This window comes from Nyctereutes procyonoides, unplaced genomic scaffold, assembly GCF_905146905.1.
Source record: "Nyctereutes procyonoides isolate TBG_1078 unplaced genomic scaffold, NYPRO_anot_genome, whole genome shotgun sequence".
Taxonomy (NCBI): domain Eukaryota; kingdom Metazoa; phylum Chordata; class Mammalia; order Carnivora; family Canidae; genus Nyctereutes; species Nyctereutes procyonoides.
In genome coordinates, this window is record NW_026575035.1 from 13,407,373 (window position 1) to 13,424,246 (window position 16,874).

At 39.0% G+C, this 16,874-nt stretch overlaps 1 protein-coding gene across 5 annotated transcripts in view; it reads left to right on the top strand.

The window, feature by feature from the left end:
* The window catches only part of CRH (corticotropin releasing hormone), a 184,212-nt gene that overhangs the window by 77,926 nt on the left and 89,412 nt on the right, over positions 1-16,874 (top strand). For all 5 annotated transcript variants that reach the window (XM_055318256.1, XM_055318253.1, XM_055318254.1 and 2 more), the window contains one exon: positions 162-354. The gene's annotated coding sequence lies outside the window, so the exon portion shown is untranslated. The remainder of the gene's footprint in view (positions 1-161; positions 355-16,874) is intronic.

Here is a 16,874-nt window from a genome sequence, read left to right on the forward strand (position 1 = left end):
AACTCCTTGAGGGCAACTGATCTTTTTCCATGTTCAGATCTCACACTAAAGCACAGTGCCCTGAAGCACAGAACCCTTATTTTTAAAATAGATATACCATTGTTGAAAAACTTAGAAAATTACATTTTGTTTTTTTTTTTTTCCTTTCTCTTGATTTTCAGGTCATTTGCATGAAACATGATCACTGCTACCGAGGGATCCTTTTGCTCCTGCTGAGTAGCGTCCACCTGCATCTTCAGTCTTTGTGTTGACAGCCACATTGTTCCACTCTCCAGAAGATGAAGGACCTCTCGGATTGTGCTTCTTACCTCATAGTGAGAATTATCAGCAGGGCTGGATGGATTCCTAAGCAATGTGAGCCTGCTTTCCTGCAAATGTCTTTAATAATAAATGTTGAGAAAGGCAGAAGGTGCAACATATTCATTTCTTTATTATTGAATGTTCCTGTGGGTTTTCAGTGCCTAAGTTTAAACTAAAAAAGAAAGCTGTAATTTTTGGGACTTTGTTTGCATATCATGAAACAATTTCAGTTTGGAGTGCAACACTGACTCTTTGGGGATCAGAGGTGTTTCCAGAGTTTATGGAGGCATCTTGGTTTTTCGTTTAATTGGAGACAGTTTTAATAAGGGTGGTGTTAGATTATTTGTAACTAGTTTGTTTAAGCATGAAAAGGATTATAATTAGAAATACAGGTTAGATCAGACACAGAACTGTAAAAACCTTTGAAAACCTTCAGAAAATTATGACTCCAGGCGTTTGGAGGAAAAGTTATTCTTTTCCAGCATGGCAATAAAGACTCAGTAGTGCTAGCTTCTAGGAATGTGGAGTATTAGAACTGGAAAAAGCCTTAGTCATTCTGTAGATGTGAAAATGAGATCCAGGGATCCCTGGGTGGCGCAGCGGTTTAGCGCCTGCCTTTGGCCCAGGGCGTGATCCTGGAGACCCAGGATCAAATCCCACGTCGGGCTCCCGGTGCATGGAGCCTGCTTCTCCCTCTGCCTGTGTCTCTGCCTCTCTCTCTCTCTCTCTCTCTCTCTCTGTTGTGTGACTATAATAAATAAAAAAAAAGAAAAGAAAAGAAAATGAGATCCAGAGACATAAAAGGACTTACTGAAGAATACTCATCCTGGGCAGTGATTGAGGCATGCTAATAACTTTTGGCTTGTTCATGTTTACCTCCATTATTGATATGTGGCAATGAAAGAGTGTGATGGGCTATGTTATACATATGTGAACTATCATCATCTCGGTGTATTGCCTCATATCCTGATTTGACCTCCGTAGGCTTGAGCTTACCTGTTTATAAAATATATGGCTGTAGTTGATATCCAAGTTCTCTTCTGTTCCTAAAATTCTATTCTTTCATGGCTCTTTTGTTTTAAAGATATTATTTATTTATTTGAGAGAGAGAGCAAACACAAGCAAGGGGAGCAGCAGGCAGAAAGGGAGAGGGAGCATGCTCCCTATGGTACAGGGCGCCCAATGTGGGGCTCGATCCCAGGACCCTGAGATCATGACACTTAACCAACTGAGCCACCCAAGTGCCCCTTAATAGCTCTTTTTTTAAAAAAAGAAAATAGTGATTGGAAGAACCTTGGAATTCACCAAGAACCTCTAGATTTTTGCCTCCTTTGACTCTCTTTCTTCAGTCTCGTCTATTGCTACTTCATGCCTTTCTTGTCTCCTGACCTACCAGCTGAACTAAAGTACAGCTCCCAAATGTCCCAGATTCTCTCATTGTCTCAGATCATCTGCACATGATGTGCCCTTGGATGTCTCTGCCCTACTGATTCCTGTTTGTTCTTTAAGGCTTAGTTTGAGCATCATTCTCTCAGGAAGCCTTTCCTGATGTTCTCTTACAAGCTTCCCTAGCACCCAGTGCTTCCTGCTATCACAGTGTTTATCATACTGTATAATAACTGTCCGCTTAGATATCTCACTCTCTTCCCACCTATGAACTCCTTAACTCTGAATACCAGTGCCTACACTGTGTCTAGAACATAGAGAGGCTTAAGAATCGTTTGTTTTTAATGATATGTAGATAGATTGCGGATTGGTTTTCTTCAGATGACCAGTGGTTCCATACTGACTGATGCCCATGTCTTATTTTTCATCAGACCTTGACCTCTGGGCATTGGATGGTGGGCATGGCCAATTTGTGTCTTGAATGGAATAATGAGGGTATTAGTATTTATGATATTCATGATAACATGATATTAACATATTCATGTTAATTCTCATGAACCACCTCTGAACATCACCCCTGTGAAGTCCTTTGGTGTCATTTTGCTGTCAGAAGAAACTCAAGGTGAATGACTTCCGAACCTTCATCACTGAGGGATAACATGAAGCTAGTCACTTGCCATCTGGCTACACCTGAGCATGCCAAACTGTGTTTCATGGAGGGAGTTCCAGAAAGATACGTTGCAGACCCAAAGAAAGAATGGCTTCTTGTGAGTTTACAGGATCTAATGTACATTAGCAGTCTCTTTAGAGTTCTGGGGAGATAGGTGTAAGACTTTTCTCTTCAGCTGGAGGAAGAGAAGAGATCATACATTGTCCAAAATTCTCAGAGATTTCTCCCTCTGAGTTTGCTGAGTTGCTTCTAATTTGTGTTTACTTGGGCTGCTGCTAATTGCTGCTGATTACTGGTAAATTGCTGGCAGTAGCAAATGGCTATCCGGGGAGCAGTAAAGGCATATCTTAAGATAGCAGGAGTAGGGATAGAATGGTATGAGTAGCCCGGAAGTGCCAGAAAATCCAGAAGCCTAGCTCTAGGCAGTGCAACAGTTGGTTTAGCAGGGAAGCCCAGAAGGAAAAGCTCAAGGCCACTAAGATTATGGAAACTGTATGATTCTGGCAGGACTGGGGTTTTGTTGTGTTAATTTTCAGGCTAAACAATAAATGGAAGTTGGCCACTAAGCATGAGGAAAGCTGCTTCTCAAAATAAGAGAAATTATATCAGATGGAAATAAGGAAATTCAAGATTTTGATAGCCTGATCAAAATTAATGGAAGATATGTGCACAATATACACCATATAAGTAATTCCAGACTGTTGAGATCATTGAATAATTGTTGGCCTCCTCCTCCCTCCATCCTAGTTGTGCAAGAAGCTTTTCCCCTTCATCTCTGCTCTTCCTTCTTTCCTAGGCTGGAGTGGGGATATGGACATGGGGAGTCCTTTCTATGATTCATTTATTGAGCTCACTGACAGCACTACAGTAGGCTTTAGGGATATAACATGAAACTGGATGGAGTTTAAAGCATTTTAGTCCTTTCTGCTTTTTCTTCATTCCATAAAAGTCAAATCCAGCTATTGACCCTGCCTAGATGCTATTTCCTTTTCTTTGGTTGGGGTGGGATGGGTGTGTGTGTGTGTGTGTGTGTGTGTCCATTCCTGAGACAGGTGGGAGACCAGGGTCCCCAGGGAAGGGAAGGAAGGCTTGGCTCTGGAGTCTTTGAATTGAAGGGTGCCTCTGAGGTCTAGTTGGACTGGTTACTCTTGATCCAAGTGAAGTCACCTCAGACATGCATATTTCATCAGTGGTTGCATCAGTTGGGGCTCTAGCAGAAAGTAAATAGCACATTGAAATGGTCCAATTGAGAGAGTTTGATAAATGGACTTTATTCAGAGATAGGGGCAGAACAAGGGATTTGGATGCACCCAGAGAGTAGTAATGGTGTCAAGTGCCTTCTGATTAAAATCTGGTAATTCCGTGAAGGTGCCAGCTGGAAATGATATAACATCGGAACATCTACAGATACTATTAAACCCATTTACAGTTGAGACATGTTAAAGAATGTGCCCAACACTGCACCTCCAGTTGTGGAAAAACAGATTTGAGCTCAGATCTATTAAAGTTTAAGTGCCATGTCCTTTCTGGTCATAGCCATTACGTTTCTCATTCAGGTAGGAAGAGATGGGGGAGGAGCGCCCCCCCTTTGTTATAAAAGCAAAACCTCCTGTAGACATCCCCAGCAGACTTCCAGTATTTCTCATTTGTCGGAATTGGGTTATGTGATCCCATTGCATGGTTCCTTTACATGCTTGCCTCCTATCCCTCCAGCTGCAAAGAAGCTGGAAAAGCAAGTAGTTGGCTTTTTCATCCTATATAGTAGAAAGTGACAAGAGAGTTGGAGTTGGGAATGATTCTTGGGGTGACCAACTAGTGACTGACTTTTTCTACAATTTTTATGGCACATTCTTTCTTTAGAAAACTTTACGCATTCTATCTGGTTTTGGTCAATTAATGCAAGACTCTTCACTTTCTAGGTATTTAAGGTGACAACATATTTCTGATCTACTGTGTATTGATTTTACAGTTTAATTTCGAATGCATTTTAATTTTTCCTATCTCTGGGTTTAAAAGAGATACTTTATAGGAAATCTTGTGGGTGCTGACTGTAATGCCTATGGTATTAGGATTAGGGATTGAGTGGGAAGCCATGAACACATGTCCTGGTACATAGCACCTATTGGAGAAAGGGTGACTATTATTCTTCATCATTTCTATCTTCAGATGGGACTCAGATGATTGAGGAAGATCTTGAAGGGAAAGGGCAGATAGTGTTGACAACTAGGGTTTGGATGTGTGAATCCTGGTATAAGGCAGCAAGATGATGCATTCTTGGTCAAGTGGAGAATGGATGGAGGGGCAGGATGCATTTGTTCATAATCTAGCTAACAGACATAGAGTACTTTAAGCTGAACAGGGCAGGAGAAGGAGAAAAAAACCATAGCCAGATAATATACAGTCAAATCAGTTCTACAGAGAATAGGAATTCTGGGTTAAAAGGAGGGTAACATGATTGGAAACAGTGCAATTCACATGAGAGATGATTGGGGAGTGAACTGGAGATGGTAATACTCTCTGCATTGTCCTCTCACTGGATTGATCACATTGTGTTACAATCATGTCATATTTACATTTACTTTGCTTTGTCACATAATCTGAGATAAGACAGGTACCCCTGTAATTTCCCCAAAGGGAACAAAGGTAGATTCCAGACCTAGTAATGGCATTAAGTTTAGATGATAGCTTAAATGAAAAAGAGATGTTTTGGGGGTACCTGTGTGAAGGGGTCTATGGTAAATTTTATTACAAAATTATCACTTATATCAGATATTTTATTTACCAGGCACTGTTCTGGGTTCTTAGATTATTTCATCTAATCTACAAAATGGCTATATATAGTAAATTCCATTATTCTTCCAGTTGAAGACACTGAAGGATGAGGAGAGTAAGTGAGTTGCCTGGAGCCACATAGCTCAGAGTGGTTAAAACCAGCCAGTCTGCTCTGGAGCCTAGGCTAGGTTTCCCATATAATGTAGATAAATTATGTTGACTTAAATAATTTCTTTCTTTGATACGGTTACTAGTCTGGCAGTTAGGGGCAATATGGTTGCAATATACACTTGCGTTACTAGTCTGGCAGTTAGGGGCAATATGGTTGCAATATACACTTGCTTTTGAAATATTTAGTTCTATTATAGAAGTTGAATAATTTTTTAAAAACATAAGTGAAACATTTAAAGTATGTTACGTATAAACAAGCAGTTAGTAATTAGAACATTCCTGAGTCAGACATAGGTGGGAAGGAATAAAAGGATCAAAAGATATCTAGTATTTATGAGGTCCTGGGTACTAAATATTCATTATACACTAAATGTATATGGGATCAATGAGATGCTAAATATAAAAAAGACACAAAGTAGTCAGGTTTCTGAATGAAAACCTAATATTCATGAGACCCTAATTGATAGTGCCATTCTGACCCTATGTGTCCTCTGACCAAGAAATACAAATAAACCGAGGGCTGTTGATCAGCTCACTGATGAGTTATAGCTATGGCCAGAGGTAATTGTCCCTACGTCTCTCTAAAAGAGTTAAAGTATGTGCCCAAGGCACCTTCCATCTGTGAGCCCCCTTATTCAAATCTCAGTTCTGGTCACTGTAATAGGTATTTGTGTGGGGGCAGGGAAGAAAGAGAGAGAGAGAGAGAGAGAGAGAGATTGACTAAGAGAAAGAAAGAGAGAGATTGAGGACAAATGAACACTGCTAATCCAGAATTCGAGCAGTGAGGTCCCTCCACACTGTCTGAACCTTGTTTAAATGTATTAACTTATCCTGGCCTCCTTTCCTTTCTTTCTCCCTCTGTGTCCTAAATGGATTTTTAGCAAACCATTTCATGACTTCCTGGTAGTATTTTTGGCATTTTGATAGCCTGAAAGGCCATCAAGATAATTTCCCACAGGACAGTGGTAGAAATTGGCTCTCAGGACCTTAGCGTGACCCCTGACGATTGTGCATGAGATCACTTGTGGGCAAATATAAGTTGGGAGGTACTATAAACAGAGAGACTCCTGTTTGCTGTTGGGCAATATTCTGGGGCTAGGGTCTCAGGAAGGAGGTTTCTGATGATAATCCATCTCTCTGGTCGGCTCCGGTAATGAGGTAAAGACACACAAGATAAGCTAATCCATTTATTTATTTATGTATTTATGTATGTACATATGTATGTATGTATGTATTTATTTATTTAATTTTTAAAGATTTTATTTATTTATTCATAGAGACAGAGATTGAGAGAGGCAGAGACACAGGCAGAGGGAGAAGCAGGCATCATACAGAGAGCCTGATGTGGGACTCGATTCAGGGTCTCCAGGATCACGCCCTGGGCTGCAGGTGGCGCTAAACCTCTGCGCCACTGGGGCTGCCCAAGCTAATCTATTTATTTATTTATTTATTTATTTATTTATTTATTTATTTATTTATTATTATTATTTTTTTAATAATAAATTTGTTTTTTATTGGTGTTCAATTTACCAACATACAGAATAACACCCAGTGCTCATCCCGTCAAGTGCCCCCTTCAGTGCCCGTCATCCATTCACCCCCACCCCCTGCCCTCCTCCCCTTCCACCACCCCTAGTTCGTTTCCCAGAGTTAGGAGTCTTTATGTTCTGTCTCCCTTTCTGATATTTCCGACACATTTCTTCTCCCTTCCCTTATGTTCCCTTTCACTATTATTTATATTCTCCAAATGAATGAGAACATACAATGTTTGTCCTTCTCCGATTGACTTACTTCACTCAGCATAATACCCTCCAGTTCCATCCACGTTGAAGCAAATGGTGGATATTTGTCGTTTCTAATGGCTGAGTAATATTCCTTGTATACATAAACCACATCTTCTTTATTCATTCATCTTTCGATGGACACCGAGGCTCCTTCCACAGTTTGGCTATTGTGGACATTGCTGCTAGAAACATCGGGGTGCAGGTGTCCCGGAGTTTCATTGCATCTGAATCTTTGGGGTAAATCCCCAGCAGTGCAATGGCTGGGTCGTAGGGCAGGTCTATTTTTAACTCTTTGAGGAACCTCCACACAGTTTTCCAGAGTGGCTGCACCAGTTCATATTCCCACCAACAGTATAAGAGGGTTCCCTTTTCTCCGCATCCTCTCCAACATTTGTTGTTTCCTGCCTTGTTAATGTTCCCCATTCTCACTGGTGTGAGGTGGTATCTCATTGTGGTTTTGATTTGTATTTCCCTGATGGCAAGTGATGCAGAGCATTTTCTCATGTGCGTGTTGGCCATGTCTATGTCTTCCTCTGTGAGATTTCTCTTCATGTCTTTTGCCCATTTCATGATTGGATTGTTTGTTTCTTTGCTGTTGAGTTTAATAAGTTCTTTATAGATCTTGGAAACTAGCCTTTTATCTGATACGTCATTTGCAAATATCTCCTCCCATTCTGTAGGTTGTCTTTTAGTTTTGTTGACTGTATCCTTTGCTCTGCAAAAGCTTCTTATCTTAATGAAGTCCCAATAGTTCATTTTTGCTTTTTGTTTCTCTTGCCTTCGTGGATGTATCTTGCAAGAAGTTACTGTGGCCAAGTTCAAAAAGGGTGTTGCCTGTGTTCTCCTCTAGGATTTTGATGGAATCTTGTCTCACATTTAGATCTTTCATCCATTTTGAGTTTATCTTTGTGTATGGTGCAAGAGAGTGGTCTAGTTTCATTCTTCTGCATGTGGATGTCCAATTTTCCCAGCACCATTTATTGAAGAGACTGTCTTTCTTCCAGTGGATAGTCTTTCCTCCTTTATCGAATTTTAGTTGACCACCAAGCTAATCAATTTAAAGACATGGTAAACATTGAAAGGTTTTTATGTTGGAGAGAGATTTCATCTGTTCTGATTCTATGAGTAGAGCTGTGGGAAATCAATTCCATTTGGAGCCCAGTATGGGATGTGAGGGGGAGGAGCAGTGTGGGGACTGGCCGTTTAATGGAACAAGGTGTCATAGGGTCCATAGAACTCTGAGTGAGATGAGGTGGGGAAGAATGAGAACAAGGCTCAGCCCCAAGAGGTATGTATGGCAGCATAGGTATTTGTTTATTCTACATATATTTGGCTTTATGTAGCATACTTCTTCCAAACCCCCTCTTTCTGTTCTCTGATTGGAATGCTACCCATGTCCCCTTGGTGACTGATATTAGCTGATGGTGCTGATCAATTAAATTATTGGTGTCAACTTCAGAAAGAACACCGTCATTAATTGAAATTCATTGACTAATAGATTTTTCTTTAAATGTCACGTTTCCATAGCAAGGTGTTTCAATAAGACATAAAATGTTTCAACAAGTTACTATTTTAAAAGAAGTTTATTTCATAAAAGGAATTTGAAAGAAAATCCTCTTACCTTTACCTACACTATATTATCATTTGCCTCATAACTCAATGAAGCAAAAACAATAGGAGGTCATCCTGGCCTGAGTTTGGTCTTTGGTACATGGATGCTCCTGCTCTGGACCCCAGGACCACCTGTGGTGGCTACCCTTTAATTATTCATTGTGACTGAATATTTTGGTGGTTCTATTTCCACTTAATGTTCCCCATAGAGATCTGATTTTCTCTCTGCATATGCTAACTAGTAAACTAACTATAGCACAATGATTTTCAAACTATGTTCCACCAAGCACAAAGGCAGTGATCTCCCAAGTTACTGCAAGGTTGTTAAATATGCTGGTTCTGGACCTTAATTTTAGAGATTCTGACTCAGTAAGTCTGGTGTGGGGTCCACATTTTCAGAACCACCCTCCTGGGGAGGGGACTGGGTAATAGTAGACAGATAGGTGGCCTTTAGCAACCCTTCCCTATTTTCTACCGGAGTACAAGTTTTTTAAAAAGTCTGAAAACAACTTTTGTAAAGAATACTATGTTTATCGCATCCTAATATGACTTTCAGAAACTTAGAGACTTTCAGAAGCTTAGAAGAAGTGACTCTGTAACACAGGGTGTTACTAGCTGTTCCACTTCTGGAAAAACAGTAAAATGCTTAGTCTACTACTTCTTCCTTCACCCTGTCCTTTACTTCCGAGCAATTGAATTCTCTGTGATGTGTAGGAGATGCTAGTGGATATTTTCATGAAAAGATTGATTGAAATATTTTAGAGATGCTCTCCCACTCTTGCATGAAAGATTATAAGAAACTAGGAAGCCTTCCTACCTTCCTTCCCATATGGGGTTGGTGTCTGAGACTTAAATACAGTAAAGTTTTATGTTCCTACAATTTAGAAGATTCTGGTCACTTGAGGCTGATTGAGAGATTAACTGGATTTTGCTTCTAGAATTCATGCTTTTCTTGAAAAAAATATAAGGTATGTTTAGAGCATTTAAGAAGATAGAGAATGGGACTTCATCTAGTTGAGAAAAAAGGTTGCTTTCTTGGTATCTGCTAATATATTGATGGTAATATTTGTGGCAGAATTTAATCTGAAGACTGCTCTATCTGTAACCTGCCACAAATTAAAGCACTTATTAACAAGTTGATACAAATATACTTTCATATAAGAACATTTAGAATATCTGGGCGCTTGGGTCGCTCAGTCAGTTGAATGTCTGATTCATGATTTCATTTCAGGTCATGATCTCAGGGTTGTGGGATTGGGCCCAGCTTCAAGCTCCATGCTCAGCAGGGGGTCTGCTTGAAGATTCTTTCTCTCCCTCTGCCCCTCTCCCTCCCCCTCTTGTGCGCACTCGCGCACGTGCGCGCACTCTCTCTAAAATAAATAAATTTTAAAAGAACATTTATAATATCAAGTTGACAATTGAACAATCTTTTGAATTATTAAAATGAATCATTTCACATTACAAGAAAACTTCTCTTTGCCTTAAAGAAAAACCAAATTTCCTGAGAATGAGAATCGGAATAAATACTGGTTTAGTTTAAATTTTATGATAACTAACATATGTTTATTTGACAATAAATATATTTATCTGATAATGAATATATTTATATGAACAATGTAATGGCTAGCTGGTGCTTTCTTCTCAAAACAACTGTGCCAATAGCCCTTCAGTTCTTTTAAGTGTTCTTTTTTAGCTAAGGAAGAAACACATTGCTGGGAAGATGGAATTAGACATACTTTTTCCTATTTCTTTGGTTAAGTACAACCCAAACCCTGGACAGTATATATAAAACACACATAAGAAGATTATGAAAGGTGGAGAGAAGAAGGCAGAACAGCTAGGAACCTTAAGATTCAAGGAACACTATAATGGTAAATTCCCTGGGTTTTCTTTTTGTCTTGTAAATAAAGACTTGGAGCTTAATAAGCTAGTAAGTAACCTGGAAGCATCAAGTGTAAAGAAAGCTCCAACATAAACCTGCTGTCTGTAGCCAAAGGACTAAGAGTCAATTTAGGAAGACAGAACACTATTATTTATTTGTTTATTTAATTTTTAAAGACAGAAAACTTTTTTTTATACCTCCCCCACTCTGGCCCAATCTAAGACAGAAAACGTTTAGATAGTAAGTGCTCTACTCCAGTCAAACATCACAGGAGAACCATGGTCCTACCTTAACCCACATTGGAAAAGACTCCTTCACTTTGTAACAAGGAAACCTCTATGCTGGAGACCTGTGGGAGGGGACCTGGTAGAGAGTTAGGATTCTCATCACTTCTCAGTGGTAATGAGACCACTTCTCTGCCCTCATGGTATTAGTAGAGGTATGTTATCTATATATAATGTAGTACCCTGAGCAACCACTAAAAAACTACAAAGAGGCATTCAAAAATAATATAAATAAATCTAAATGGATTTTTAAAAAATTTTAAGTAACATTAGGAAATGTTTAAAACAGGCCAAAGAAAACAGAAACGGAAAACTGGAAGAACAAAGAGAAACAAGAAATACAATGACATCCTTAAGCCACAATGTATCAATAATTACATTAAATGTCAATGGTTCAAATATACAAACTATAAGACAGAGATTGACAGAGTATATTAAAAAACATGGCCCAACTAACTATATGATGTCTATAAGAAACTCACCTCAAATATAACAATAAAGATTGAGAGTAAAAAGATGGAAAAAGATGAAAATTGTAAACATTAACCAAAATAAATCAAGAGTGGCTTTATTAATATCATAGAAAATATAAATAAAATAATCAAAGGTCTAAATAAATAGACATATATTCATGGTTTGAAGACTCAGCATAGCAAGATGTCAATTCTCTCCAAATAGAATGTGCATGTTTAATGCAATTCTTATCAAAATCTAAGCAAGATTTTTATAGATGAAGACAGGATTATTTTAAAATTTATATGTAAATGCAAAGGAACTAGAATAAACAGTTTTGAAATAGAGGAATAGCGTAGGAAGAATCACTCTATCCAATTTCAAAACTAATTATAAAGCAACACTAATCAATATTGTTTGGCATGCATAGAGAGTTAGACACATAGATCAATGAAATGAAGTAGAGAACTCAGAAATAGACCTGTAAAGATTTGCCCAACCAATTTTGACCAAAGTATAAAAGGAATTAAATACAGGAAGGATAACTTTTATAACAAATGGTCCTGGAGAAGTTGGACAAGCAGAGGAAAATAAATCTTGCCTAAACCTTATGTCTTATACAAAATTGTGGGTGACCACAGACTAGCTGGAGTAACTGAACCAAACCAGGCCCGGACTTGCGTCCCTCATTCACTCAAAAGGCTTGGGAGCCTAAAGGGTGAATAGTTGGTTGATGCTTGAGAAAGGGCTTGAGCAATGGTTCTCAGGGCTCGCTTGTACGTGATGGCCCACATAACACAATAGATACAACTTATTCTGACCTGGTCATAAATGTAAATAAGGGTCTGTGCTGTCCTTGCTGGTCTGTTTACCATATCTAATATTCCTTTGAAGTATGCACATCTGGAGCAACAAGCTTATCTATTTACCAAGGTCTTCTGGCACCCATGAGTCTGTCTTACATGCTGAAAAAGGGGAACTTTGGAGGGTTTCACAAACATGCTAAAAATAGATACCTTATTAGCTTTGTTTTGCTCATGCTATAAAATGTTGTAGAACCTTGAATAAAGCTGGCACTGCTTGGACATCATCCACTGTGTCCCTCCTGTCCCCATCTCTTTAATTTTCTTTTATTTTCCTCATCCCCTTATCCTCGGGACCCTGATCGTGTTGCCGCAGCGCGCACAACACAAAATTTAACTCAAAATCGATCTTGGACTTAAATGTAAAGTGCAGAATTATAAAACTTTTAGAAAAAAATATATGGCGAAATCAGTTTGAGATCTGGGGCTAGGCAAAGAGTTCTTAGGGTGGACACCAAAACCACAATTCATAAAAGGAAACTTGATGAATTGGACTTGATTTGAATTTAAAACATTTGCTCTTTGAAAGACCTCATTGAGAGTATAAAAGAAGAGCTACAGACTAGGAGGACATACTTGCAAACCACATCATCTGACAACGAACTAGTATCTAGTTCTAAAGATCTCCAAACTTCAACAGTAAAAGAATAATCCAATTATTAAATAGTCAAAAGACATGAAGAGACATTCCACCAAAGTGGATGTATACAGGGCAAATGAACACACAAAAAGATGTACAAGATCATTATCCATTAGGGAAATGCAAATTAGAACTACAATGAGATATTACTATACACCTACCAGAATGACTAAAAAATGTGATAATACTAAGTGCTGACAAGGATACAGAGAAGCTGGATCACTAATACATTGCTGTTGAGAATGTAAAACAGCACAGCCTTTCTGGAAAACAGTTTGACAGTTTCTACCTATGCAACCATTAAGTTGTTTTTTTTGTAGTATCAATAGCTAGGCTTCCATAGTGACTATTGTTCATCTGATTGACTCAGACTTTTTAAAAATAGCAGTTGCTTTCAATGAAGTTATGATAAAACTGTAAGCCTGGGAACCATCTTGCCTTAGATGCCTTTGGGTATCTTTCATTCTTTTGTATTAATTTTAAGCCTTGCTATTACCGTTATTTCTAGGTTCTTAGATGAACATCATTATAACTGAAATTTTGACAACTTTTTAAAGAGAGCTGTAATCATTACTATTTCTTCTAGGACATTGACTTTGAACCCATTTGGGACTCTAGTAAAGTCTCCCATAGCTGGCTCAGCAAAATACTGGGAAAAGGACAAAGTTATTCTGTTTCTCACCTGCTACCTCCAGCTGTGCTCTAGTCATGAAGCCAAAGGGAATGCATTGCTAGGCATGATGTACCTGTAACATGAAGTACCTCTGGAAGCCCTCCTGAATTTTTAGCTGCAGACCTAGTGAAGGGACTTAAGTGACCCTCATGGCTCTTTGCTATTAGATAAATGGACTGTGGCACGGAGAGAACTAAAATTCCTCTGGGGGTATATTAGAGTGTTTGGGTCCAGAGGTTCTGCCTGGTTGGTTGGCCTCCAGATCCAACTGTGGGCTCCAGGGATTTCTTTGCCAGTTAAGTGACTACCCAGAGTGATCTCTCCTCCACGGAACCCGCACCTTCATGGGGCATACTTCCTTGGGATTTAACTATACATTGGTCCAAATCAAACCTGTAGCATCCAAAGTCCCAAATGATGCTGCCCTTTCACTAACAGTTCTTTTCTTTTCTTTTCTTTTCTTTTCTTTTCTTTTCTTTCTTTTCTTTTCTTTCTTTTCTTTTCTTTCCTTTTCTTTCTTTTCTTGAGAAAGCATGCGCAATTGGTGGGAGAGGGGCAGAGAGGGCAAGAGAATCTCAAGCAGGTTCCATGCAGGGCTAGATGTCACAACTCTGTGATCATGACTGGAGCCAAAACCAAGAGATGCCCAGCCAACTGAGCTGCCCAAGCACCCCAACAGTGCATTTCTAATTGGAAAAGGATGGTGGTTTTGAGGCCAGGAAGGGTATTTAATGCATGCTCTTTGCCTGATTATTTTTGAACCCTGGGGGTCTGGGCTCTTGGTATTTGTCTGGCTGTCCTAGTGTCTTAAGCTCTGGGAATGACAAGTACTATGTACTGGGTTGGAAAGGTCAGCCTTGCCAGAAAGAGGTTCTCTCCTTGTTAACATCTCAGCTTGATTAACGTCTGCTGCTTCTATTTTTCCCTGCATGTTTTGTTCCCTGGATCTTTGGTTCACCAATTCTTTTATTTACTGAAATTTGGAAGGTGGAGACAGAAGAAGAAAAGATTTTTAAACTTTGAATTCTCACTGTTTGGAGTCCAGCACATGATTTTTTGGGTTCAGGTTGGAAATATTTGGATAAGACTAAATTTTAATTTTTCTCTTTAGTAGATTATCCTTGATTTTTACTTTATTCTATCATTGTCAAAATTCACTGTAAGTTTGTATGTATCTGGATTGTTTTGTGTTGCAGAATCCTTCAGGCATGAGTGATGCTTATTTAGGCAATTGTATTCAACATCCATAATCCACATATAGATATTCAGTCATATTGGTGGTAAAAGCTTCTTAGGATGTGGAGTGGCATAGCTGTTCATAATGGGAAGTTCTGGTTAGTGAAAAATAATTTTTGTGGCAATAAAATATTGAAGAAAAGAACCACTTACCATGGTTATTTATAAACTACAATCCCTTGTAGGATCTCAAACAATAATGAAAAGAAAAACAAGAATGAGAACTTATCCCTCCTGAGAGTTTACTTTTTTCACTCTACATTCCCTAGCCGGAAGCCTCAATTTTTTAATCATGAGTTTTTAAGAAGAGCATCATTTTGCATTTCCTGGACAATATATCATACAGTGACTCACAGTGCTGGGGTGTGCAGGGCAGGCACATCAGGTTGCTCTGAGAACAAGATGACATGATGTCACAGAATCAGCTCTGTGTAATGCGTCATCCACACAATATTACCAAGAAGCTCTTGTCTTGACTCTGAATCTCAGAAGATGCTGCAAAATGCTGGAGGGAAAAAAATCTGTCTAATGGGACTGTCTACTACACTCATAAAATAAAAATCAATTTGATCCTTTGGAGGTACCTTTACTCCCAAAGGATCCCAGTGTACTCAGCTCCTGCCCCAGGAGTATTAGTCATACATCTCTGAAACATCATCTCCTCTGTGCTAGAAAAGGCAGGCCCCTCTGAGGCAGCCGTCTCTGCAACAGGTTTTATTTTGAGAGGGATATTAAATAGTATTTCTGAATAAATGACAGGGGAAATTATAGGGAGGTAAAATGTAATTTCCTATGTGGGAATTTGAACAAGACCCTGTGGTTAATAATTCTCCTTTTTAATTTTTAAAAGATTTTATTTATTTATTCATGAGAGACAGAGAGGCAGAGACATAGGCAGAGGGAGAAGCAGGCTCCATGCAGGGAGCCTGGTGCAGGACTTGATCCCAGGACCCCAGGATCATGCCCTGGGCCAAAGGCAGGCACTAAACCGCTGAGCCACCCAGGGATCCCCAACAATTCTCCTTTTTTAGACAACTGCATGGTTTAAGAGGAAAGCTCCCTGTATATTGCAGAAAACATAGTGTGAGTTCACAGGGTCTTGGATAGGATGAAAAGGTCAGAGGAAACAGGTGAGAACAGTTGGAGGAAAAGTAGACTGTACCTAATAATGAGAAGAAATCAACCAATAGGTTTAAATGGATGAGAAAGCTATTAGGTTATCACCTGTATGAAAATGTGTCCAGTGTTTTGAGCTCTTGAATGTCCAGCATCTTGAATATGGAGAGTTTTTAAAAGACCATCTGTTCCATCTTCTGCATTCAGGTTAAATTGTTTAAAAGCAACTTGGCAAGATAAGAAGGTACCCTGCTTTAAAAAAAGTCCTGGGAAAGAATACCAGAGAACAAAAGATAACATATTACCTAAGTTAAATTCCTCAAGTTTCAACTAAAGCCAGGCTCTCCTTGTTCTTTGTTAAATGAAAAGTAGCTTCTTGTTATGTGAAAGCCATTCCCACAGTTGAAAGATACTATTGTGTGGCTCTTTTTGTTAAATTCTAATTCCATTTCCTTAAAAGTTTTTCTAAATTTCGTTTCTTATTTTTGACTCTATGAAGATATTAAATAGAAGAACACTTAAAACCTGCCAGAACTTCACTTATTTAAGGCACTGTTGTTATTATGACTATTATGATTATTATAATTTTATTATTTCATACTCCTTTTGAAGAATCCATAGAACCCTTCATGGAGAATATGTCTAAGAGCTAAAGAACTGCCAGGATCGGAAGAAGCCAGTGAAATCTTTGAATTTTTCTGTCTGTGTAGCACAACAATGAGAGATATGCTGTAAACTAATTAGTGGAAATGTAGCACAAAACCAACTTTGATTGAATTGGGCTTTTAGGTGGCACCTGTCAAAGTGCATCAGACACAGCATCATTGGAGATTCTTGGCAGTACCAGTTATTTTGGTCCAGTCACTGGCTGTGAGGTTTCAACATGGCTGGTCCTGTTTTCCTTCCAGCACTGGTATCAAATGGCTGTCCCTCAGGTATACTTCCTGGGAATGGTTAGGATCAACTCCTCATGAACAATCACCATCATTCCATAGGTTCAGATTTGCAAGGATAATGGCTGTTGATTTCTTCC